At 55.6% G+C, this 23,483-nt stretch overlaps 1 long non-coding RNA gene across 3 annotated transcripts; it reads left to right on the top strand.

Moving 5' to 3' along the window:
• The first annotated feature begins 358 nt into the window (after positions 1-358).
• Positions 359-22,142, top strand: LOC112651406 (uncharacterized). 3 transcript variants are annotated; one of them, XR_004815487.2, is made up of 4 exons: positions 359-588; positions 15,448-15,589; positions 16,406-16,894; positions 17,118-22,142. It is a non-coding gene; the product is annotated as an uncharacterized LOC112651406 (long non-coding RNA). The 3 variants fall into 3 exon arrangements; XR_004815486.2 differs by lacking the exon at positions 16,406-16,894 and having other exon boundaries at positions 369-588; XR_003130780.3 differs by having other exon boundaries at positions 369-588; positions 16,406-22,142.
• The last annotated feature ends 1,341 nt before the right edge of the window (positions 22,143-23,483 follow it).

Raw genomic sequence — 23,483 nt, 5'->3', positions numbered from 1 at the left:
CTCCTCCTCCTCCTCCTCCTCCTTCTCCTCCTCCTCCTCCTCCTCCTCTTCCCCCTCCCCCTCCTCCTCCTCCTCCTCTCCCTGTCTCCCTCTCTCCCCCGGCCCCCCTTCTCTGGCTTAATGACTTCCACATGGGCCTCTGGCAGCTGGAGCCAAGCCTCCCAGCATTGTCTGAAATCTCCAAATTTAGAAGAAATATGAAAATTGTCAACCACTCCTTCCTTAGGGGGTAAAAGCAACATTCGGCACCGGGGGCAGGTCAAGGCGAGGCAGTCACGTGGCGGGCGTCCGGGCCAATGGGGGGCCCCGGGAGGACTCAGCACCCGCCTCACCCCAACACCGGGCTCGCCTCTTCAGCTCATATAAGGTAAAAGGCAGAGGGGCGTCTGTGGCCAAGGAGCAACAGGCAAGGGGCTAAAGGGAGGGGGGCCCAGTGCCAGCCGTTTAAAAATGCCCCGTGGCAGTGAGGGGTGCCAGAGGCCCGGTCAAGTTAGTTGAGAAGCAATGACACCCCCAACAATCCCCTAAATGAGCTGACCCCCGTATCCAGGCTGCAAGGAGCCACACCTGGACCAGACCCCAGGAGAGGTAAGAACCAGTGGCAGATATGAGGTCTGTGAAGCGGGGGTGGAGGGGTGCGCATCTGTGACATCCTCCCCAGGGCGATGCTCTGTCCAGGGGTCTGGTCCTAGCTCTCTTGCTAACCTGCTCTGTGCTTCCACTCTTCTGGGCCTCGGTTTCCCCATTGGTACAGGGGCTGGACTGGATGATCTCTAAGTGCCCATCCTGCCCTGACCAGCTGGGCAGGATCTATGGTTCTGTTGGCTTGGAGGACTCCTCGTGGCTGCGGTTACATGGCGGGTGGGAGCAGCAGGAGCGGTCAGGGTTACTGTCCTGCCGGCCCCAGCCTCGCTGCCATGCCCAAGTCTGGGCCCGTCTCCCTGGCTTCTCTGGAGACACTGCTTCTTCCTTGTTCTGTGAGGTTGGATTTCACAGCTCTAAGAGCCTGGGGCTCCTGGCAAGGAAAACTGTTTTCAAATAATGGTTTCAAGAAGCAAAGCTAGAGGCATAGTTATGTCGGCTCAGGCTCCAGCAGAAGGGCAGAGAGGCGGGAAGGCCAGGGTGCTGGCCAGGGGAGGGGGATGTGGGCCCCAGCCCCAGCTCTGCCTCTCACTGCCTGGCCCTGTGGCCTTGGGCAGGCACCCTACTGTCTCTGGGCCATCTGTACCATGAAACCATTGGATGACATGGTCTCCATGCAGGATGTGGCTCCTTGAGCCCTGTTGGAGCCTAAAAGGCAGCCAGCATCGAGAAGTTTCCCCAGGAGCCCCTGAGCGGGGTCTGCCCTTTGACCACAGGCTCAGAGTCTAAACAGATGCCTCATGCCCATGGGAGCTCTCATAGGCTGAGCCTCAAGTGACAGAAAAGAGTGAGTCTCTGACTACAGGCTTGGCCAGGGGAAGGTCAGCCACAGCCCAGAGGCCTCAGGATGAGCCTGACCCCAAAGCAGCCTCTGGTGCGGAAGGCGCTGGTCTCTGGATCAGGAGGCGCAGGGCCTCAGAGTGGGATGAGGATGGGATGGACAGCAGAGGGTTTCAGGAAGGGTGATGCGGTGTGGTGGGGCCTCGGAGGAAGGCAGGAGACGTGGGAGGCAGGGCTGTGTAGGGGCAGACCCTAGGATCAGCACCAGAGGGCATGAAGGCAGTATCGCTCTTCAATATGCTCTGGCCACATCTAGGGCCCAGAGTGGACACAGTCCCCCAGTGCCAGCCCACCCAACACCCTTACCCTCTGGTCACATAAGGCCTGAGGCCATAATGGTCCAAAAGGAGATGCTGGAATCCAACCGCTTGGGTCCAATTCTGGCTTGTTTACCTATCAGACAAGTCACTTGCCATCCCTGAGCCTCAGCTTCCTCCTCTATAAAATGGGTATGGTCGTGGTTCTAACGGCACTTGGTTTTCCTGAAGAGTGAGGGACATAGGCACACAAGAGCAGGGTACATGGTTCTGGTGTTACATTACCACCAGACCTTACTCCCCTTGAGGGGCAAGATGACCTTATCTATGTTTAGAGAGAAGTGGGAAGGAGACCCAGACCGGGAGTGCTCAGAGTTGCTAAAGGGACAGCAGGGTCTGGAAAGAGGCAGGAGGCATGAGTTCAAAGGTCAGAGGTTAAGAGGCCCAGAAGAGGGATCAGCTTGAGATGCCTAAAAGGCCAGGTGAGGTCTCCTTTCCTACATTTATAGCACATGGGGTGGGCAATGTGTCCCTAAGTGTGGTGTCTGAACCACTGTACACTCATCTACTGACAGGGAGCCCTGGATGGGGCCCCAGGAACCTGCATTTCAAGCTCCCAGGGAAATTCCCACACATGTGGAGTTCTGGAAACTGCTGAGCTGTCAGGCAGCCTGGGACCCTCGCAGACACAGCTGAAGCAACTAGATCCACAATGAGAGAGTGCTGCTCTGGGTCATACAGCTGATGACAAGGCTGGAGCAGAAGCAGCCACCCTGCCCAACCCTGGACTCCACGGTGGTGGTGCAGATACGAGAATTCTACTGCGATCGTTACTTTCTGGGCATTACCTAAGGCCTTTACGTGAATTAATTCACTTAATCATCACAACAACCCAATGAGGTAGATGTAATCACGATCCCCATTGTACAGATGAGAGAACTGAGGTATAGAGGTTAATTGGCTTGTCTAAGGTCACACGGCTCATGAGCTCTTAGGTCTGGACACTGTCTGGTGCCAGGTGCCTCAGCCGCTGTCTGTCCATGGCTCTCCCACCCCCTGCCCTGCCCCTCGGCCACTGCACCCTGGAACTTCCTGCAGACCCTCCAGTGTACCTCATGAACATACACGGAGGATTTCCTGGGAGCCAGGCACCACGCTGAATGGTTGGTGGCATCATTTGATCCTCCCAGGATTACTGAGAGGCAGGAATCAGCATTGTTCTCTTATCCCTAATTTATAGAGCAGGAAACCACTGGAGCTTACCCAAGGTCACACAATTAGAAAGTGGCAGAAGGGATTTAAACTCAGCCTGCAACTCCTAAACGCTTGCTCTTAGCCTACCCACCCTGGCACCTCCGAGAGCAGTGATGAGGAATCCCACTTCAGAAGAGGAGACAAGGCTCAGAACTTGCACCTGAGTGTTCTAGTTCATTTCAAAGCCATTGCTTTCCCTTCAGCCCCGCTGCTGCCCCAGGATGGAAAGACCTTGCTTGTCCCTAAGAGCCACACTGCCACTCTTTGAGTAAAATCAGCCCTTACCAGACTGGCCAGTTGTTGGGAAGAGCTGATATGTATAGCCCTGAGGAATAGAAAGTTCCAGGCCCAGTGCCACCCTGGACCCTCGGGGCTGTACCTGATTCCCCTTGTGAGCCTCAAGGAGTTGGGGAGGTAGTCTCTGAGGTTCTCACCACCCGGTTATGCCTGGGCTGTGCCTCAACTACAACTTTCCAAGTGAGCTATCCCCAGGATTCAGGGCCATGACGTGGTGCAAAGAACCATGATAAAAGGCTTTTCTAACTGCTTAGTTATTGTGACTGTCCACATCGCCTGATGCCTAGGAGCCAGAGTTTCTCTGGAATTTATACCTAGAGAGAAAGATTGCTAGGTCCTGGGGTGCATGCCTGTCAATTTTACAGGAGAGAGCCGGTTTATTTTCCAAAGTGGCTGCACCAAGTCATCAGGTGCATACGAGCATCCTCCTCCTTGACCACACTTAAAATTGTCAGATTTCTGGAAGTATATATATTATACACTTTATTTTGTATCTATCAAATTTGTATAATAAAGAATGAAAGGAGGGCGCCTGGCTGGCTCAGTCAGTACATTATGCAATGCTTGAACTCCGGGTCATGAGTTCAAGCCCCATGGTGGGCCTAGAGTTTACTTTAAAAAAAAAAAAAGGAAGGAAGAAAAGGAATGAAAGGAAGAAACAAAAACACTGCTCACTACAGTCCAACATGGGTATCTAGAAATGTGCCCTGCATGCACCAAGTGGCAGAGCGTCCAGAAAGCCTTGGGGCAGGAGCGGGCACTGCCCCTGTGGCCTTCCTCCAGCTGGCAGTGCTCAGGATGCTCCAAGCAGAGGCTGCCTGCCAGGTCATCGGCAGGAATTCGGGGGAAAGGGCCCATAGTGGCTGGCACCTCCCAACGGCCTGTCTAGACAGGCCCCACAGGGCTTCACCACGCATCGCAAGAGCCCACAGAGGCGGTCCCCTCCCCGCTTGCAAAAGAGGCTAGTTGGCAGCCAAGCTTCTCCACCAGAAACTTTGTGTCCAGTTCAGAGCATGCCCTCATGCAGGGCACAAACCACCCATTCTCATGGCCCACGGAGACCAACTCATCCAGGCCCCTTATTGTTCAGATGAAGAAACAGGCCAACATCGGAGCCACGGGGCTTTCAGAGAGGGGGTGAAACTCTGTCCGAGTGAAGAGTGGCCAGAGGGGGGAGGCTACGATGCAAAAGGCCGGTGGTTAAAGGTGCCAAGTGGCAGTCAGGCCCCCTGGGTTTGAATTCCATATGTTCCTCGTAGCCACTGTGACTTGAGACATGCTAAAAATTCCCGTCTCGTCGGGGTATTGAGCGGGCTAAGACTCCTGAGGCCCTCAGAGCAGTGACTGTCACACAGGAAGTGCTTGATAACAACTAACTGCTAAAATGTGATGACAGTGGCGTCCCCACCCCCCGCCATGTCCACAGGGGACACGTCCCGAGCCCCCCAGTGGTCTCCTGAAACCACAGATAGCGCTGAGCCCTATGTGCACTGCTCTTCCCTATCCATGCATACATACCGATGACAAGATTTAATTTATACATTTGTCACAATAAGAGACGAACAGTACCTAATAATAAAATAGAACAATTATAACAATCCACCGTGATAAAACTTATGTGAGCGTGGTCTCTCTCTCTCTCTCAGAATATCCTACTGAGCTGCACTCGCCCTCCTTGTGATGCTGTGGGGTGAGAAAGTGCCTCTGTGAGGACCTGGCACTGTGACGTAGCTGTGGGCTACCGCTGGGTCACCTGCTTCTGGGTGGCAGGCAGTCGCCCACGAGTAGCTGAAACCACAGAGAAGTGAGGGGATTGTGTCCTAAACGCAGCTTCTTCGGGAGGGAAGGAGGCACCGTAGTGGGCTCCAACTCTTCTTCCCCCCACGGGGCTAAATGGCCCTTGTTCCTTCAAAAATAACAATTGCAGGTGCGCCTGGGAGGCTCAATTGGTTAAACGTCCACCTTTGGCTCAGGTTATGATCTCAGGGTCCTGGGATGGAGCTGCATTGGGCTCCTGCTCAGCAGGGAGTCTCCTTCTCCCCCCTCCCCTCTGTCTCTCTCTCCCCCTGCCTCTCTTCACCGCTCATTCTCTCTCTCTCTCAAATAAATAAATAAAATCTTAAAAAAAAAAAAATGCCACATACCAAGTCTTCCCAAGGGCCAGGCCTTTTGCCCAGTGCTCTCTAAGGCAAGTACCGTCGCCTCTCTGGGGACCCAGAGACTCAGAGAGATTTAGTCCTTTGCCCAAAGTTACACAGCTTGTAAGAGGCTACGCTAGAGCTCAAGCCCAGGTCTGGCTGACTCCGGAACCGTGCACTTCTACCGCAGCAATGTCCCCAGTGCGTCTGTGAGCAAGAGCGAGTTCTGGTTCCAGCCTGCCCAGTGGGACCAACCCTTGGCATTTGGAAAGGGGACCATCCGAAACCTGGTGCCTCCTTTCTGATTAAGTATTGTTATGGGGAGGAGATAGAGCCCCCCACCTCCTTCCCTACGCTTGCTCAGGGACAAAAGTGCAAACCGTGGCCAGACTTATCTTTTTTGCCAATGAGCATCGATTAGTGTGGGCTGAGTACCTGAGGACATCAGTCCTGGGTGCCCCCGACCCAGCACAGCCCATCAGAGATTCGAGGAGGGGGCAGTGAGCTAGACTAAGGCTGGAAGAAGCAGCCTCGCCCTGGCTCCTCCCCAAGTGCCCATAAGGGGGTCACAAGCCTCGGTCCCCTCCTGAGTGGCCCTCCCCTGCCCCAAGCCATGCTCCAGGGGACATAGTAAAGCCCTAAATTGGGAAACACACATTGGGCCCTGTGAGCTTAACAGGGACACTGCTCAGCTGCCACTAACTCCCACTCCCCACCATCCTCCTCCTCCTCCTCTGCCTCCTCCTCTTCCTCCTCCTTCTCCTCCTCTTTCTCGTTCAGGCAAATGAGGATGGGAGCAAAGTGTCCAGAGGGAGGCGGCCATCTCAGGATGGCATCTGTAGTGGCCATGACAACCACCCCCCAGCTGGTCTAGCAGGCTCAAAGGCCACTGGCCGGTCAACCCAGAGACTGCCAGACTTTGAGCATGCGACCTGACAACCCCATTGGGTCCCAGGGTGTTGGCTGAGATAAGCTGGAGCAAGACCGGGAGAAAGGGAAAGAGTCATGCTAAGACTCTGACCCCAGCTCTGTAGCCCACACACTCGGGTAAGTTCCCCGTGCCTGTGGGCCCTTTGGGCTGTGATGGTCCATGATTTGGGATTGGAAGGGAGATAGCTCGGGCCATCCCACGTCTGATGGTGGCTGCCCAGACTCTCAGGGAGAGGAAATCTGGGTAGAGGTGGTCAGAGCAGTGGGTGCATGCTTAGGACAGACAGAGAAGGAAGCAGAAGGCTTTCCAGGTGGAGAGCTCTCTGTGCGAAGGTGTGGAGGCAGGACTGGAAGGACACTTGTAGAACAGCAAACAAGCCCAATCGCCTGGGCCAGAGGGTAGGTCTAGCAGCTTGGTGAGATTCAAGGCTGGCAAAGTGGGGAGGGTTTGGTCATGGAGTGGCTTGAGTAGCCTGCAACCAAAGCCCCCCAGAGTGGCAGAGGTCTTTCTTGGGACCCATCTCTGGGAGGACATCCCTATCTATACTTAGCCGGTTTATCTCCTTGCCCTCCCCAGGCCAAGAGCCCCAGTGCAGGGGAGACACCTGGGGATCTGGGCACTGGTGGGATTAGGAGGGGTTGGAAGCCCAAGGGCTGTATTCACCATCTCTAAACTCCTGAAGACCTTTCTAGGGAACAGGAACTTTTTCCTTGTAGCCCTAAAAGATGGGCCATGCTGCCCCAGAGAGGCCGATGTCATTGGGATTTTAGGAAGGAGTCTCCAATAGTTTGTCCAAAGAGAGATGAGGTGATTGGGGAAGAAGTGAGCTCCCCATCACCAGAGGTATGCAGGCTTAGCATGGACACTGTAGAGAGCAATCAAACATTAGAGGAGTCTGGGCCTCATGGCCTTTCCCACCACCGGGCTGGGACTTCTCATCACAGCTCTAGCTGCCTTGGGACAATCCTATTGGACTGAGCTCTCCTGCTGCCTGGATGTCAGATTCCCAGCTAGGCATGACATCAGTTCTGCCCTGACTTCACAAGAACCCTCTAGGGACCCTCCTCCCTCCCACTTCCTTTCCCCCACTGCTGCTTTTTGCCCTTCCCAGGGAGCACCAGGACTGACCAGGGAGACCTGGAGCCTGGTTTTAAGACTGGGTCTCCAGGGAACATTCAGCCGATGGCCTTCCACCCCAGCAGGAATGAGGCAGAGGGGGCCAGGGTCCCTGGGAGCTCTGTTCACACGCCCCAGAGAGTCTACATGGAAATTCCAGGAAGGTCACAGGGAAGCTTCCAATTTAGAACAAGATACTTTATTTTTGTCCCCCTTTCTCCCCTGTCCCTCCTTTCCCCCACTAGTGGGTGGAGGTGTCACAGGAGGCTGGAAGAGGAAAGCAAGCCTCCTCTTTGGGCTGAGTCACCGAAAGAATGAGTGTGGAGAGACGAGGTGTGGGCAGATGGGAGGGAAAGGTAGCCACCCAGGGCCTGGGGAGGTGGACATCCATGTGGGGAAGAGTAGAGGGGTGGGCAGAGTCAAGGGGAGACCAAGGCCTGGGCAGTGTCCTAGGCAGTGAGCACAAGGCGTGCTGGACACTCAAGACCAGAGATCTACGAGCTGATTCTCTGAATCAGCCCGGGTTCCCAGAATAGACAGAGGGTCTTGGGATGCGGGCCCCCAGAAACCTCAGGCACTGGGTCCCCATATCAATGGACTAGAAATCTACAGAACAGCACTGGATCCATCTCATTCATCCTGGTGACCCTGGCAGATGCTTGGTACCTTGAGGCCAATGGCAGGCAGGGACTTGCCCAAGATCACACTGCCAGAGCGGCTGCCCAGCCGTGGGCATCCTTTGCCTCTTCCCCGCTTCCCTCCAGGGTCCTCAAAGCCAAGGGGAGGGGACAGGAGAGGAAGGTGCCCCGCCAGGACATAATTATCTCCACGAAGCAGCCAAAAGATGATGGTGTGTTTTGAGTTCTGGCTGCCCTGTCCAGGAAGGCCCTTTTCCTGGCCAGAGAGAGTCCCCCAAATTGTTGGCTGCTGCAGATGGGAGACCTCCTGCAGAGGAAAGAGCCCACGGCTGGGAGGGAAAGCCCTTGGTTCTATTCTTGGCTCCGCCTCAAGCTTTCACATAACCTTGAGCATGACCATGAGCATGAGGTCTTTTCTGGCCTCAGTGTGTCCAGTGAGGAGTTGGCCCCAACCAGCTTAAACAGTCAAAGGGCCCCACCCATGATCGCCTCAGTCTCCAGTGAGGTGCCATCTCCCTCTGTCTTGGTCCACTTGAGCTTTTTGCCTCAGCACAGGAAGTAGGCCAGGCACAGGAAGAAAGCAGCAGCCTGCAGGTTCCCCTCTGCCTGGGAGCAGCATCCTCTATGCCCAAGCTCCGCCACCCAGCCTTGGAATTCCCAGAGAGGCAATAAGCTAAGAAGGCCCTTAGGATTACTCCAGTGAGGGAATCTGAGACCAGAGAGGTTCAGCAGATTGCTCAAGGCCACTCAGCAAACCATGTGCAAACGGGGAAGTGAGTCTTGGGTCTCCTGATGCCCAGACCAGTGCTCTCTCTCTGCTAACCACACTGCCCTTTAGAATAATGAGCATGTAAGCTGTCCTCATGTATTTACCTTGACACTTCACATGTCCACACAGGGATCCTACAGTCTCTTCCCCTCTCTGGGATACAGTTTCTTCTAAAAACAGGGAGATGAGGTGGACCAGATGTCTCTCTAAGGCCTTCCACCCCATCACAAGTGCTCCACCAACACTCCAGGGCTTTCCAGTGTGATCATCTCAGCCCTTTCTTCACAGAGGATGAAGCTACCCAGGGCCAGGCCATCCCACCAAGTCACAACCCCCACCCAGACTGTCCCACTCCAGACCCCAGGGCTGGGCTTCATCCAGAACTACAGGCTCTGGCCCAGCTCCCCCTCTGAGGATCTGAATTTTTCTTACCATAAAAGGGCAAGCGTGCCTCTCCCGGCCCTGCTGCCAGCCCCGCTAGGGGAAAAGCTGAACTATTTTTAGAAAACTCAAGGGTTTGCTCCTGAACTCAAGATGGAGCTTGTCTGAGCCTGCAGCTGGGAGCCCCTTCCCCATCGTCCTCGCCCACCTTCTCTCCCTCTTCCCTCTCCTTGCCTCTCACCCCCTCTTCCCCTCCCTGACTCTCTCCCTTTGGCCCTCTCTCCTGGTCCATCTCTCCTCCTGTGTGCTCCTCCTCCCCTCTCCCTTCCTCCTCCACACTTCTCTCTCCTCCCTGGTCTCAGAGCCAGCTCCCCTCCCCCAGCTCCCTCCTTCAGCTCTTGCTTCGGAGGATGGAGAAAGTAACACATCTGCACCCCCATCCCCTTCTTAAACACTATTTACAACATAAATTCCAAACATCCGCCATCTGGTTCTAGGAAGGGCCAAAAGATATTTAGAAAAGGAAGTCATGATTATTCCATCTTCAAAGCCAAAGGAACTTAAGGGCCCCCTCTCTCCCGCCTTCCTCCCCTGGCCTCTTTGTTAAGATCTAACAGATTAGGATCACTCAGTGAGTAGAAAGGTCAGTTCCAGCTGGGCCTTGGCCTGCATCACTTTGAGCTCATTGCTTCTCCTGCCTGCACCTCAGTTTCCCTGTCTGAGCAATGGGAGCACAACTAGGGTGCCTCTGGGACTAATGTTCCAAGTTCTGCTGTATAAAAAACCACCAGCTCCAGGTCCCCGGGGCCTGCCCTGGGCTGAGCAGTAGGATGGGATGGGGGCAGTAGGAAACAGAGCAAGAGCAGCTGGGGGCTCTCTTTCTCTCTCATTCCATGGAGCCCTGTGCAGACCATTCACCTTCCTTCCCACTGACACTAACGCCACGGGGGTGGGCTGGGGTCGAGCTGTCCCCTCTATCTATCTATCCATGGAATCCAGTCCCCTCCCCACCACAGCACAGTGAGGCCCAGAGAAGGGAAGTGACTTGTCTACAATCACACAGCAGGTCCACAAGGTGACCTGATGTCAAACTCACTGCTCTCCCATCTGACACATTCCAGAAGAAACCAGCATCTGATCCAGAAAGCATCACTGAGTCTCAGTAACCCCAGAAGTCCCAGTTCTTTGCAAAGTGGACAGAACAGAAGGCAGAACCAATCTCTTTATCATGTGTGCGTGCGTGTGTGTGTGTTTATATTTTAAACAGCATGCACGGGAGAAAGACTGTGGACAAGAGGCATAACCACAACCAAAATGAGAAGTCTCCTTGCTTCTGGAGACACACAGCCTTGCCAAGGCCCACATGCCTCCACTGACACTGAAAATGCTTTCTTTGCTCACAACCCCCTTTCCATAAAAAACTAACATGGGCCTGACAAAATGCCATGAGACACTGACTCAGGTTGTCATTCTGTAAAAATCGTGCCAGGAATAGTCTGGTCTAACAGGGGAGCCGTGAAAATACGCGTTGGGCTGCCTGAAGCCAATCCTGAGCCTGACACTCCCTAGCTGTGTGACCTTGAGCGTGTGCTGTAATCTCTGGGAGCCTCAGTTTCTTCACCTGTAAAGTGGGAATGTCAATGGTAGCTAACTCCTAGGTGACTATGAGAAAGCCTCTGTACAAGAAAGTACTTGGCAAGTGTGCAGCACATTGAAAGCTCTTGTTATGATTACAGCATGTCCCAGTGTAGGTCACTATGTGGTGGCTATTGTCACTGACACTGCCTGTCCCTGTTTTTGTTTTCCCTTGGGGGTCAGGGTATATGAGTGCATGGTGATCCTCTGCCCCCCTACTACTCGGCTCTCCCGGAGCCTGAGCACCTCGAGGCAGGTCTGGGCTCCTGGGCTGGGCAGGTGGCGGCCCCTACCCTCTCCCTGTCCTCCCTTTTTCCTCCATCACTCTCCATTCAGCCTCAAACTGCATTCCCAGGGCTGGCTCAAAAGTCCTCAGCAGCAGCCTTCCCTGGGGAGGAAGTAGGGAGCGTGTGAGGCTAGTGAACTCAGCTGGGGTGTCAAGGGGATGGGAGGGCGTCCTGGGAACAGAGGCCCAGAGAAGCCGCATAACCGAGGGGCCCTGGAAAGGGGCCCCACACGGTAGCTCCCACCCCAGCTTCCACATCTTCTCTGGATGCCTCTCTGGACCTTTGCCCTCGTCCTTCCTGCTTCCCTTTCTCCCATGCCTATGCCTCACTGTGAGTCCAGCCCTGGGCTCGAGATGGAAATCGCAGCCGTTTATGTGGGCTCACTACGTGCCAGCAACTGCGTCTGCACTTGACACGACTTCATCTGACCTTCACAGACAAGCCCGAGTCGGGAGAGGAGCAGCCACTCGCTCTTGATCGCACAGCTAGAAGGAGCAGGGGCGAGATGCAGTGCGGATCTGCCCGGCTCCAGGGCCTGTCTTCTCTGTTCTTTGCAAATATATGGCCGAAACCCTAGGACCCTAGAGCCCAAGGGAAACACAGCCTGGGGGAGCCACGTGCCTGAGGGGGCCAAGGAAGGGGAGCTGAGGGCAAGGAAGCCTCTCCAGAGAGAACCCACTGTGGGCATGGGTTCGCGTGGTTGCACGGAGCCTCGACCTCAGCCCTCTCCCACTGTGGTGCCATCTGGCTCGCAGATGTGGCCCATTCCCAGGCCCTCGTGTTCCTTGGAAACAAGCAAGGCCAGCAGAGGGCACGGCGGCTTTTGCAATGACCGTAAGGCTGTGAGCTTTGTTTCAGGGTCATCCAGCCACTTGGGCTCAGGGGGCAGCTGGATGGAGCGTGAGCAGCCCTGGGTTCAAGCTTGCCTCTGGTTCTCGCCAGCGGGTGATGAACCCTGGGCACATTGCAGGGCTGCTGGGAACCTCAGGCGGGGAAGTTACTTCTACCTCTGGCCTCTGGGGAGGTTGTGACTGGTGCCCTCAGTTATGGAAGGAAGCACTTTGTGGGGTGAAAGCCTTGGGCAGCTGGCAGCAGTCACAGGCAGCCCCAAGGCTGGCCCTTCAGTCTTGGCCACTGTGTTAACCCCAAGTTGTGTGTGTGTGTGTGTGTGTGTGTGTGTTTAAGATTGTATCTATTTATTCATGAGAGACATAGAGACAAGGCAGAGACACAGGCAGAGGGAGAAGCAGGCTCCCCGTGGGGAGCCAGATACAGGACTCGATCCCAGGACCCCAGGATCATGACCTGAGCCAAAGGCAGATGAGCCACCCAGGTGCCCAGCCCAAATTTTAACTTACCCCTAAATGGCTGCTTTCTGATGTGTGAGCCGGAGGCAGAGTCATTCGTCAGAGGGGTCTCTGGAAAACTTCCTTCCACACCTTTTCTTTCAAGATGGGGCCTTAGTGTGCTGGGGAGGAAAAGCCACCCCTCCTGCTCTTGGAGCTGCTCAGAAGACTGCCTCTGAAAACCAGGCAGGTGAAGCAGGACGGTGGCTGCCTAGGGCCCAAGGAGCAGGCTCTTTGGGCCTCTAAGATCCCAGCAGTTTCAGACTGGGGCTTCTGAGGACCCAGCAGGAAGCCAGGCCCATCCTCAGGCCCTCGGAGCCCCCGGGAGCCCAGTCAGGACCCACAGGGCACCCCAGCATCCTTCTGAGAGGCAGTATCTTTGTCTCCTTCAGGCCAAGGCTACTGGCTGATGGGAGCCCTTCCCAGAACCTAACACTGGAGGTGCAGAGCACCCCAGAGAGGGCCCTCCTGAGGACCAGAGAGGAGGGCAGGCCGCAGGGGGCCCTGAAAACAGAGCCCTGAGTGCCTCTCCCGGCCGCCTCTGGCACCCACATGCCCACGGCCCCACCTCTGCTGCTGGAGCCTCCTGCAGCAGCCCTGTGCCTCAGGCCACACTCCCCATCCCAGCCCTCAGAATGACAGAGAAACTGGGCCTTGGAAGGGGAAGAGTTGAAAGAAGGCCTCTGCTGATGGAGGGGTTGTGGGCCACTGCGGCCGGCGAGGTGTGGGCTGTCAGTGAAAAGAAGTGGAGCCAAAGAAGGGGAAACAACCTGGAGGCAAAAATCCACCCCATCCCATGCTCCCTACAAACTAGCGAAGCAAAGCCTATGTGCTACGGAGAGTAAGAGATTTGGAGGACATGTGGAGAATGGCAGCAATCTTCCCTGGGGAGGAGTAACCAGGGTCGGATTCTAGGAACAGGTGGGGTTGGCGAGTCTGGTGACAACAGACCCAGCATCCGGGGCTGGGGCGTGGGCCCGGGGTGTGCAGTGCTGGGCACCGAGTGGGCTCAAGACACCATAGCAGGGTTTTTTCATTTTGTTTTGTTTTTTCCCCATCCATCACATTCTTCTACGCTTGCCAGTTCTAGTTCCCTGCACGTGGAGCAGACAGGGTGAGGTATGGGCTCCATAAGACAGGTAGAGAAACTGAGGCACGGGGAAGTGGAGGACCCCACTCTCCTGGACAGTCAGTTGCGGAGCAGGGTTCTGGCCCCGGATCTCCCAAGGGTTGAAAGAGTGGACGAGCATCCAATGGTGGGAGGAGGACGCAGGGCTCTGGCAAGAAGCTGACACTCCAGGACAGGTGACAAGGCCCAGGCCTGGCTTACATAACGCAGCACACCTGTTCACCTCTGCATGTCCCGCACGTGCAAGCAAACGTGTGCTCCAGCACAGCACGCACACCCGGCCCTCGCTCGCTAGCCAATGAGCCTCAGAGCCTGGGTCTAAACAAATTGGATTAGGAGGGCTGCAGGCACCTCTTCCCCCGCACCGTCCAGCGCCGACACTGAGCAGGCCTGCAGAGCTGCCAGCTGCGGTCTCTCGGCCACGCTGACAGTCCGTCCTCAGTCCCGGAGACCTGCCCCTGGGCCCCAGGAAGAGGGTCTGAGAGGATGCCAGGATGATGGATGGGCTAGCTCAAGAGCACACAGGATGTCGGTGCTTGTGCAAGGCTTGTTTCTGAGCTGTTCCCAGCACCCCACCCCCTCCTCCCCTCCCGCTGCCTCTCCCACGATCACTGCCGCCAGGGCCGGGAGCCCAGACCCCGAGCAGATCCACCCTGGATCCTCCATCCCACAGCTGGACAAGTGAGAACTGGTCAGCTCAGAAGACAATAGCCTGGGGGACCAGACACAGGCAGGCACTTCACAGGGAAAATGAACTTATGAACAGGGAGACGATGCCCATTATAAAAGTGACATCTCAGGGCTTTCTCATCCATTGTTTTGTTCATTCCTCAGAGTGGGCCTGGGACTGGGAGATGATGCCTGTAGCACAGATGTGACTATTGAGCTTTGCTATTCAGTGATTCCACAACTTCCCTTTTCTGAGCCCTGAGTCTGCTCCAGCCCTGTGTGGGGTACTGGGAGCCCTCAGATGAACAGCTTGATACCCCCACTGCTAAACAGGACAGTCTCCCTTGGGCTTGGGCTCTGGGGCCTCCCTGGTCTTCCTGGGGAGCAGTCCCAGCAGATGCCATTTCCATATGATGCATGTGAGCGGCTGAGTATTATCACTGAGAGCAGCCTTAGCAGTCAGCCCATTCAAAACACAGACCCTGAAGTCAGCCCCAAGTTCAAACCTGCCTTGCTCCCTTTCTAGCTGGATAGCTGGGGCCAGCTGGCCTCTTCAGGCCTGTTTTCCCTTCTGTGAAGTGGAGGTACAAAAGTTCCCCCTTTGTGGCGTTGTAAGGATTTTTTTTAACTTTATTTATTTATTTATTTAGCTCTGTAAGGATTAATCAGTACTTTCCATACTCCCATTTGACACAGGGAGAAACAGAGGCAGGAGAGGGAAAGGGCTTGACCAAGATCACTCAGTGAGTTGGGGGTTAAGTCGGGACCAGGTACGGACCCCCTTCCCCTACCCCTCACCTCAGTATAAATCCTCCCCACTGGCTCTACCCCAAGTGGCCTAGAGGCCAGGCCAGGCGGCCAGCCTATATAGGTAACTATGGGGACAGGACCTGGGTCCCACCCTCCACCTCCAGCTCTGCTCTGGCCTCTGCAGCAGCAGAGTCCCAGGTGACCAACCGTGGCCCCCAGCCCTCAGTGGTGGTGGAGGGTGGGGGAGCACAGGGACGGGCTCCCAGCCCGGAGCGGCTTGGCCATATAAGGGAAGGAGCCAGAGAGGCCTCCTCACTCAGGCCTGGCGAGAAAACCCAGACAGCCACTGTTTATTTTCTCCTTCCCAGCCTCCTGGAGCTTCCCAAGAAGACAGAGGTTCCCCCCACTGGCTGGGCTCAGCGACATTTCCTGAAGACAGTGAGGAGCAGGGAGGGGGAATCGGCCCATTCTCTGGGAGCAGCCCCCCAGACTGCCAACAGCCGGCACCAGGTAAGAATCTGCCCTGTAAGAGTCTAAGGCCACCTGTTCAACCGTGTCCTTGGGCAAAGGGGATATGGAGCCGCGAGAGCCAGGAGACGTGACCACAGCAGCTGGTGATCAAAGTCGGGTATCCCACAAGGCCCCCTGCCCCCCGGACTGGGGACCAGGAGTAGGAAGGAGCCTCTCGTGGGGCTACCGACCCCCTTCTCATTCAGCGGAGACTAGGGGTCAGGGTCAGCAGTGTCTGCCTGCTGGGCAAGTAAGAAAGACTCAAGGGAAGAGTTCCCAGGGCCAGAGAGCCAAGAGGACACCCTTCCTGCCTCCGTGCCCCTCCTCCCAGCCTGCCACCTCCTCCTCCAGGAAGCCATCCCAGCTTCCCAAAGGGGAGGGGGGGCGGCGGGGGAGGGCTCTCTGTCTTCTGAGACCTTGTCTCTCTCTTGTGTTGTGGCCCTCGGGTCTGCCCCCTATTCACCTTGCCAGGGACATTTCCCCTCTATCTCAGCCTGACGGCGCTCCTCCAGGGCAGGGGCAGGGTCAGCTTCAGTGCCACGTCCCCTCTGCAGGCGGAAGACGCCCTAGGTTTGCTGAAGGGTCAGGTGAAATGGTTAGACCCTGTCCCGAACCCAAAGGATTGGTAAAGTGGCGGGGGGAGGAGACATTCAGCCTAGAGGTTACAGTGAGGGTGCTGGCCCTGGCTGCTCTGAGTTAAGAACCCAGCTCAGCTCCTAACTCCAAGGCCTTGGGAAATTCCTTTCCCACAGAGCCTGGGGGTACAAGGGGGTTAGCACAATTAAAATAGCCAATAAACCGCTGTTCTCATTACAGACAGCATCACCAGATTTTTCTAGGTACAAGGGAACAGAACCACACAGCCCATAGCCAGAGGAGAAGGAGGCAATTAGAGTGCCCGGGTCAAAGGCTGTCAACAAGCCCCTGCCTCTGCGTCAGAGTTTCTCCCACAGGAACGTGGGCCTGCCTCCCATCTACCTCCCGTCTCCATACCCGGGAGAGGCGCTATCTTTGCAACAATATTCCGAGCCCCATGCCGGAAATAGCTCTCAACTCCCCTGGTCCAAGAGGGGCTGTGACCGTGGAACCATCTCCCTTCCATCCTGGTCCTCCACGTGGAGGTGACACCAGCTGGGCCAAAGGTTAAATGCGATGGGAACCAAACCACAGCCACTCAGATACCCCCTTCTGTATTTTTTTCCTCTATCTGCAAACAATCACAGTACCTCTACATTTAAGATGAGTCATGTGTACCCGCGTATGTCCGTGAAAAACTCTGACACTGGCCATAACGAGGAGACGAAGGTAAGATAAGCAGCAAGAAGGGAACAGTGTGGTTACCCTTCGCCCCAGTGCGGTGGCTTGTGAGGCCCTGGGCCTGAGGCCTGAGGTCTGAGGCCGAAGGGAAATGAGCAGGAGCTGGGAAAGCCTCAGAGACAAGAGAGCACCAAACAGGCTTTCTCGCCCTTCCTCGTAAATAGAAAGCAAACTGATGGAGGGGAAAAGCTTGCATCACTGTCTTCCACAGGTAGGACTGAGGCCCGCAGATTCTGCAGAACTGCTCATGCAGGGCGCCAGAGGTGGTCCGGTGAAGGCTTTGGAAACAGTTGTGCATCGAGGAATGCAGGAGGCTGGCTTTATCAGCTTGGTTTCTGGCCATGGAAGTTTGTCACTTTGTCAAGAACCACCCCCACCCCCCACCTGCCCCACCGGCTTCGTACTGAAACCTCCAAGTTGGTCAGGCCGAGCATGTTCCCTCGCGGGGCTGGTGGGGGCCCATCCCAGAGTGGAGCACAGTGGACAGGCTGTGGGCTGTCTAGGACCCCCGAGGTGGGACCCCCCCATCGGACTCACTCCCCAGCCAAATGCGCTCTGGAGAGAGTTCCTACGGGAGAACTCCAGATGAGAGAAAGGCATTTCTTGGGCTGGGAATACCTCAGGAAGGGACTGTCCTCCTCAGGAGGCCATGGGGACTGACCTGCCCTCAAGTGGCAGACTGGAGAGAGACACTCTTCAGCTCAAGGCCAGATTTCAGATTTCTAGGAGAGGCATAGGAGACACTTTTTTTTCAAGGAGGAGGTTTTGTTTTGTTTTGCTTTCTTCCAGCCCTAAGAAAGGCTACCCACCCCCTTAGGCCTTCATATAACTCTGAAAGTATCTGTCATCTGGTATCAAGGCCACCACCGTAGACACCCAGCAAAGCAGGAAAGTCTTCTGGGGGTGCCCAGGAGGAACAGAGGTGGCCCTGCCTGCTTGCTCGCAGAGGTTCCCACCCAAGCCAGGTCTCAAGAAGAAAATGAATTATCTACATTGGCCATTCAGTCACCCACCAAATGGCATTGCCTGGGGCCCATCACCATGTACAAAGACCTCAGCAAGGCCCAAGGACACCCCCAAATTAACAAATGTCGGCACTGCCTCCAGGGAACTGGATACTAGCCCAGTCAGACCCGGATGCAAATAGCTCTGACACTGGAGATGAGGTTGATGAAAGTAATTCAGTCATTCAACCAATGCTTACTGAGGTCTACACTGCCGGAACCCACTTTCAGTGGTGAGCCCAGGCGGCTCACGGGTGGGTGACGCAGCCCACAAGTGTGGTGCAGGATTAGAAGGAGGGCACACAGGGTGTGAGGATGTGGACCGGGGTGTCCTGATGTCTGAGGAAGTCAACGAGGGCTTCCCAGAAAAAAATGGCTTTTTGATACTAGGCGCAGGAAAAGGAGGCAGGCAGGGGGTGTGAGGGGAACAGCACAGCACCCGAGAGCCCGGAGGTGGTGGGCACGGGAGAAGCGGGAGAGGCCTCGTGGTCTTTGGGGAGGACTTTAGAAATTAGATGGGAGGAGAGGGAGCACTTTCAGGATCCTAAAGCATGGAAGAGATATGACCGTATTTACACTTGAAAAGTCACTTTGGAAGGATGTCTGGGAAGGATGGGGGGTGGACGTCGGGGCGGGTGGGGAGTGGAAGCAGGGAGACCAGGTAGGAGGCCAGGGCAAATGTTTGATGGTATAAAATATCAAGTACCACGACTGTGCTGTTTGGCTCGAAGGTACAGAGCATAAAGGTGGGGCCTGGGGTCCCATATCGGATGAGTCCATTTATCGGAATGTCTAGAATCAGCGGCTCTCGAGACAGAAAGCCGGCTGCCCAGAGCTGGGGCTGATGGCAGATGGGAGGGGCTGAATGATAAGAGGTCTCCTGTTGGGGTGATGAAGTGTCCTAAAATTGGCTGTGGCAGTGGTTGCACAACTGGGTGAATGTATCCGAAGCCATTTCATTGTACACTTTAAGTGTATATGTGGGATTACATCTCAATAAAGCTGGTTTTTAACAAAAGAGGAGTAAAGGGAGGTGGAGGGTTGGTCCCAGAGGGCTGGGAAGCCAGGCTGAGGCCCTGAGACTGGGGGGGAGACATGGGGAGGGGGTGGTTGGGGGGTGCTGTGCTGTAGGGCCGTGGCCCCCTGACACCCCCCTCCCCTGCCTAGGGTGGAGCCCCCGACAGCAGCTCCTGGCACCGAGCAGTGCGCCCTGTCTCCCAGCCTGAGGTGCAGTGCTGCATCTCTGGTCAGTTGGGAGTCTGAGATGAAGCACTGTAGCTCGGGAAGGGAGAAGTTTTTCTGCAGCCGTCAGCCTGGACTTGGTAAGTGGTGGCAGTGCTTGGGGACACCGGGCAGGATGGGAGAGCGTCCAGTCACCCTGCTGCCCGTTGCTTCCCCAGCAGTGCTGGAGAAGTTTCTGGACACAAGTGCTACCCATGCCATCATTTGCTTCATGATTGTGGCCAAATCCTGACTCCTCTGCACACCCCAGTTGGACCATCTGCAGCTGAAGTGTTGGGGCGTTGGGTCCCCGACATCTTGCCTCTGCTTTCTCTTTCTGAGCCCATGGTGGACACCGCTCATCAGTCAGGGCATCCTTTCTTGAAGAGATCAGAGGCACCTTCAGAATCCTTCTCCACACCAAGTGCTGGATAGCTACCTGTTCATAATCCAGAGCTGAAACCCATTCACCACTTGTGGATTGGACAAATCCTACAAACCCTTACATCCCTAAAAAGTCAGTCAAGCTTTGAGTCAGGCTCCTCATTCTTTGAGGGCCTAACCTTGGCTCCAGGCTATTTTCTGAACCAATCCAGGCATTGCATGAAGGTCCAGCCCGTCTCAGAGGCTTGGGCCAAGCAAGGAATAGCAGGGACTCACCGGACTCACCGTAGTGCTATTTAACCTCCCGAAGTGCTTGGAAGGTGGCCAGTGTCATTGACCCATTCTAAGACGAGAAGACTGAGGCTCAGTCACCCCGGGGTCGTAGCTCTAATCTGTCTGCTTTTGAGTTTGTGTTCTTAGCCGATGCAGTGCGTGTGATTTGAACACACACACACACACACACACACACACACACCCCAGGGGTGGGGGAGCAGGAGGAGACCGTAATAAATAAATCCAGTCTTCTCCTTTCACCTTGGGTCACTTTTCACAAAGACAGACCTGGAGGGTTTCCACTAAGCCTCTGGGCTGCCTTCCTCCTCCTCTCCTCTCCTCCTCCTGTCCCCAGCTGCATCGGTCACACCTCATCCGGGAGGCCCTCTCCTCTCCCATTTTGCAGCTGAGGAAAGCCGAGGCCGAGAGGCTTGCAGGAGATCCCCGGGAGGAAGCTGGACACTGCCAACCCCGCGGGCCCAGGGTGTAGACGCAAACCCCCCCTCTGCCCCCGGCGGTCATGGAGGGAGCGGGGAGGAGGGGGAGGGCTGGATGCCACCGGGTTTCTGGTCAACCACGCGGCCTCCGACTCCAGGCAAGGTACTTTCCAGGGCGCTTGAGGTCCCCTGCCCGGCTGGAGCGGTCACCGTGGCACCGCGCTGACCTCTGCGGAGGGCGCTGGAGGCCGAAGAGGACGCTCGCGTTCCCGGGGACGTGGCAGCGCCGTGTCCTCACGGTCCAGTTTTCCCAGGAATCCCTTAGATGCTAAGATGGGGATTCCTGGAAATACTGTTCTTGAGGTCATGGTTTAGCAGCCGGACTCACCTCCCCGCCCCACCCAGACCTGGCCCCCCGGGACCTCAGCGCACCCTCGGGAGGAGGCCGAGCAGGAGGCCGGGCGCTGCAGGTAAGGGGCTCGCGCACGTTCTGGACGGTGAGGTGCTGCTTCTCCCCGCTTCGTCCATTCCGAAGCGTTCCTCGGAGGCCACCTCACCAGGGCTGTAGTCTTGGGAAATCTGCCCGGTGAGGACTGATGGAACCAGGTCACCATAAAGTCTGAGCCTCTGCCCCACTTCCCAGTACGCCCTGCAGTGGGGGCCGCGATGGGGTGTCCATGTTATGGATAAACGCACCTGAGTTTTTAAGTTTATTAAATCACTTAAGAAAACCAAGAACCTTAAGTCTTAGTTCGACTTGCAATGCAACCACAGAAAAACGAAAACTTTTTTTCATCCAGAAGACAAAAAGAGCTCAGCGCGCCCTCTTGTGGTGACACCTGCCTCTATTTACCTCCAGAAGCGCGGGGGTGCTCTGACACACACACCCGACACATGCCCCGACAGTCCTTTTGCCCCAGTCACATCGCACCAGTGAGCACATCAGCCTGCCCATCATCTCATTACCTATGATCCTCCGTCACTTAGAGACCAGTCCTACTCCTACAGCCTGGCTTCGACCTCGAAGCTCTCCGTGCTGGGTGAGGCTGAGAGGTGAAGTGACCAGCCCAAGGTCACCCAGGCAGCCAAACGCAGAGCTGGAATTGATTCCAAGTTCAGTGGCCTGTGGCAATTCCTTAGCCACAAGCAAAAGCTACAAAAAGAAAAAAGAAAAAGATAACTGTCTAAAGAGACAAAGGAAATGCTAATGACCCAATGCCACAGACCCAAGGTGGTCCTGGTGCTGCACTAGAACTTTTTGCAAACTCCTTCTAGTGCTTTCCAAGGAGTCGGTAGGGAGAGTAGGTGCCGTGGCCCCAGAATCCTCACCCGCGGGTCTGGTCCCCATACTCCCAGGGACCAGATGGCTCTCACATGTGGCTCTGGCTGTCTTCCTAGCAGACCATCTTGAAGACATTTATGCAGTATGTGAGCCCTTCCCCCTCCTCCACGGACTGGAGTCAGCCTGACAGTAGAGAGAGCTGACTTGCTTCTAATAAATGATAATAATAATAACGTCAGTGAAAATGATAATAATAATAGCATCCATTCATTGACTGTTTACAACTAGCAAGACACTGTGCTAGACAATTCCCAGGCATTGTCCCATTCAGTCCCCACTACAACCCAGTGAGGTAGGTTCCATCGTTTACTCCATTTCACAGATGAGGAAGCCAAGGCTCAGAGAGGTTAAGAGACTTGCCTAAGGTCACCCACCTAATAACAAGCTGGGATCACATCAAGTCGGTGTTTATGCTTTTCACCTGCCCTTGCCCCCTCTGTCCCGTTGGCCTGGCCTATCTGGCAGGGCAGTCTCCCTGGGGCTCCGGGGCTGGCGGGGAGAGGGTTAATCAATCCTTCAGTGAGACCCAAGTGGTCCGACCTGTGCCTGTGGTTCTAATAAAGCACTAGACCTTTGCCTTTGTGTCCTGTTTCTTCCTGGGAACACGGGGAAAGGGGAGGAGGAGAAGGCAGGGGAAGAACCTGACAGCCTGTTTTAGTTTGGGCTGTCCTAGCAAAGAACCACGGCGGTGGGGGGGGGGGGGGGGGGGGCTTCAACAAGAGAATTTTATTTTCTTCCAGTTCTGGAGGCCAGAAGTCTAAAATCAAGGTGTCTGAAAGGTTGGTTTCTCCCAAGGCCTCTCTGGCTTGTAGACGGCTGTGTTCCCCGGGTGTCCTAATTCTGTCTTCTGAGCCAGCCAGTCCTATTGGGTTAGGGACCACCCAATGACCTCGGGTAACCTTGATTACCTCTGTAAAGACTCTCTCTCTAGTACAACCACATTCTGAGTTACTGGTGGGAAGCGGTTAGTATTTCCACACGAATTGGGTGGCGGTGGACACAATTCAGCCCAGAATACAAGCCCAGCTGAGAAAATCCCCAAGTGCTTTCACTTTGCCAGCCATTTCCAGAGGCCACCGACAGACACCAGTCAGGACCCACTTCGGGGCAGTCAGAAGCCCCGGGAAGCTTCCGTGCTATGTCTAGGAACACCCGGCTCTGGCAGGTTAGAGAAGGAAAGAGTCCCACGGGGTAAGATCCACTGGGGTGGGACCGAGGCACGAGCCGAGGGGCCTAGCCTCATGGCGACCTCTCCCCTTCAGTCCCAAAGGTGTGACTGACCAGATCAAACAGGAAATCACACCTCACATAGGTGTTAGGGTTCAGAGCAACTCTGGACTTTAACTGTACCGTAGGCACCATTGGCCAACACTTGGGGTCATTTTAAATACAATCACTTCCCCTTCAGCATGATCCTCCAAGCTCTGCTACATTTTGAGGGGAAAAAAATCCAACAACCTGACAAACAGCCACTTACATCTGACAATTCCCAGATGCACAAGGCCTCCCCACGTCTCTCCTTTGCAGCCCAGGGCAGGCCGGGAGGAGCGCCTGCCAGCCTGCACCCCCCTCCTGAGGAGCCACGGGGAGGGGGTGGAGGAGGCAGGCCGAGGGCAAGACCCTGTGGCTGTGTGCGCTGTGTGAGACACTCCTCCCGTCCCTATGATACACTCCCACCCCCAGTTTGTTCGGTTTTGAAACAGGACCCAGTCAGAAGCTCGTTGGCCTTGTCCTTGCTGTGGGTCCTTCTAGAACTCCCAGTGCACACCCCAGGGAACTTACCGCCAGCTAAGCTGGGCCTTCCTGACAGGATTCCACATTGTGGATTGGGGGTGGACGGGAGTAACAGCAAATATGTAACCGAAGGAGGACCCGCTTTATTCACCACTGTGCAACTCTCCCGCCTTCACTGGGCC

Source organism: Canis lupus, chromosome 4, assembly GCF_003254725.2.
Source record: "Canis lupus dingo isolate Sandy chromosome 4, ASM325472v2, whole genome shotgun sequence".
In the NCBI taxonomy this organism is placed as follows: Eukaryota; Metazoa; Chordata; class Mammalia; order Carnivora; family Canidae; genus Canis; species Canis lupus.
Note: the sequence above shows the minus strand (reverse complement) of the source record. Positions and strands in the feature narration are given on the sequence as shown.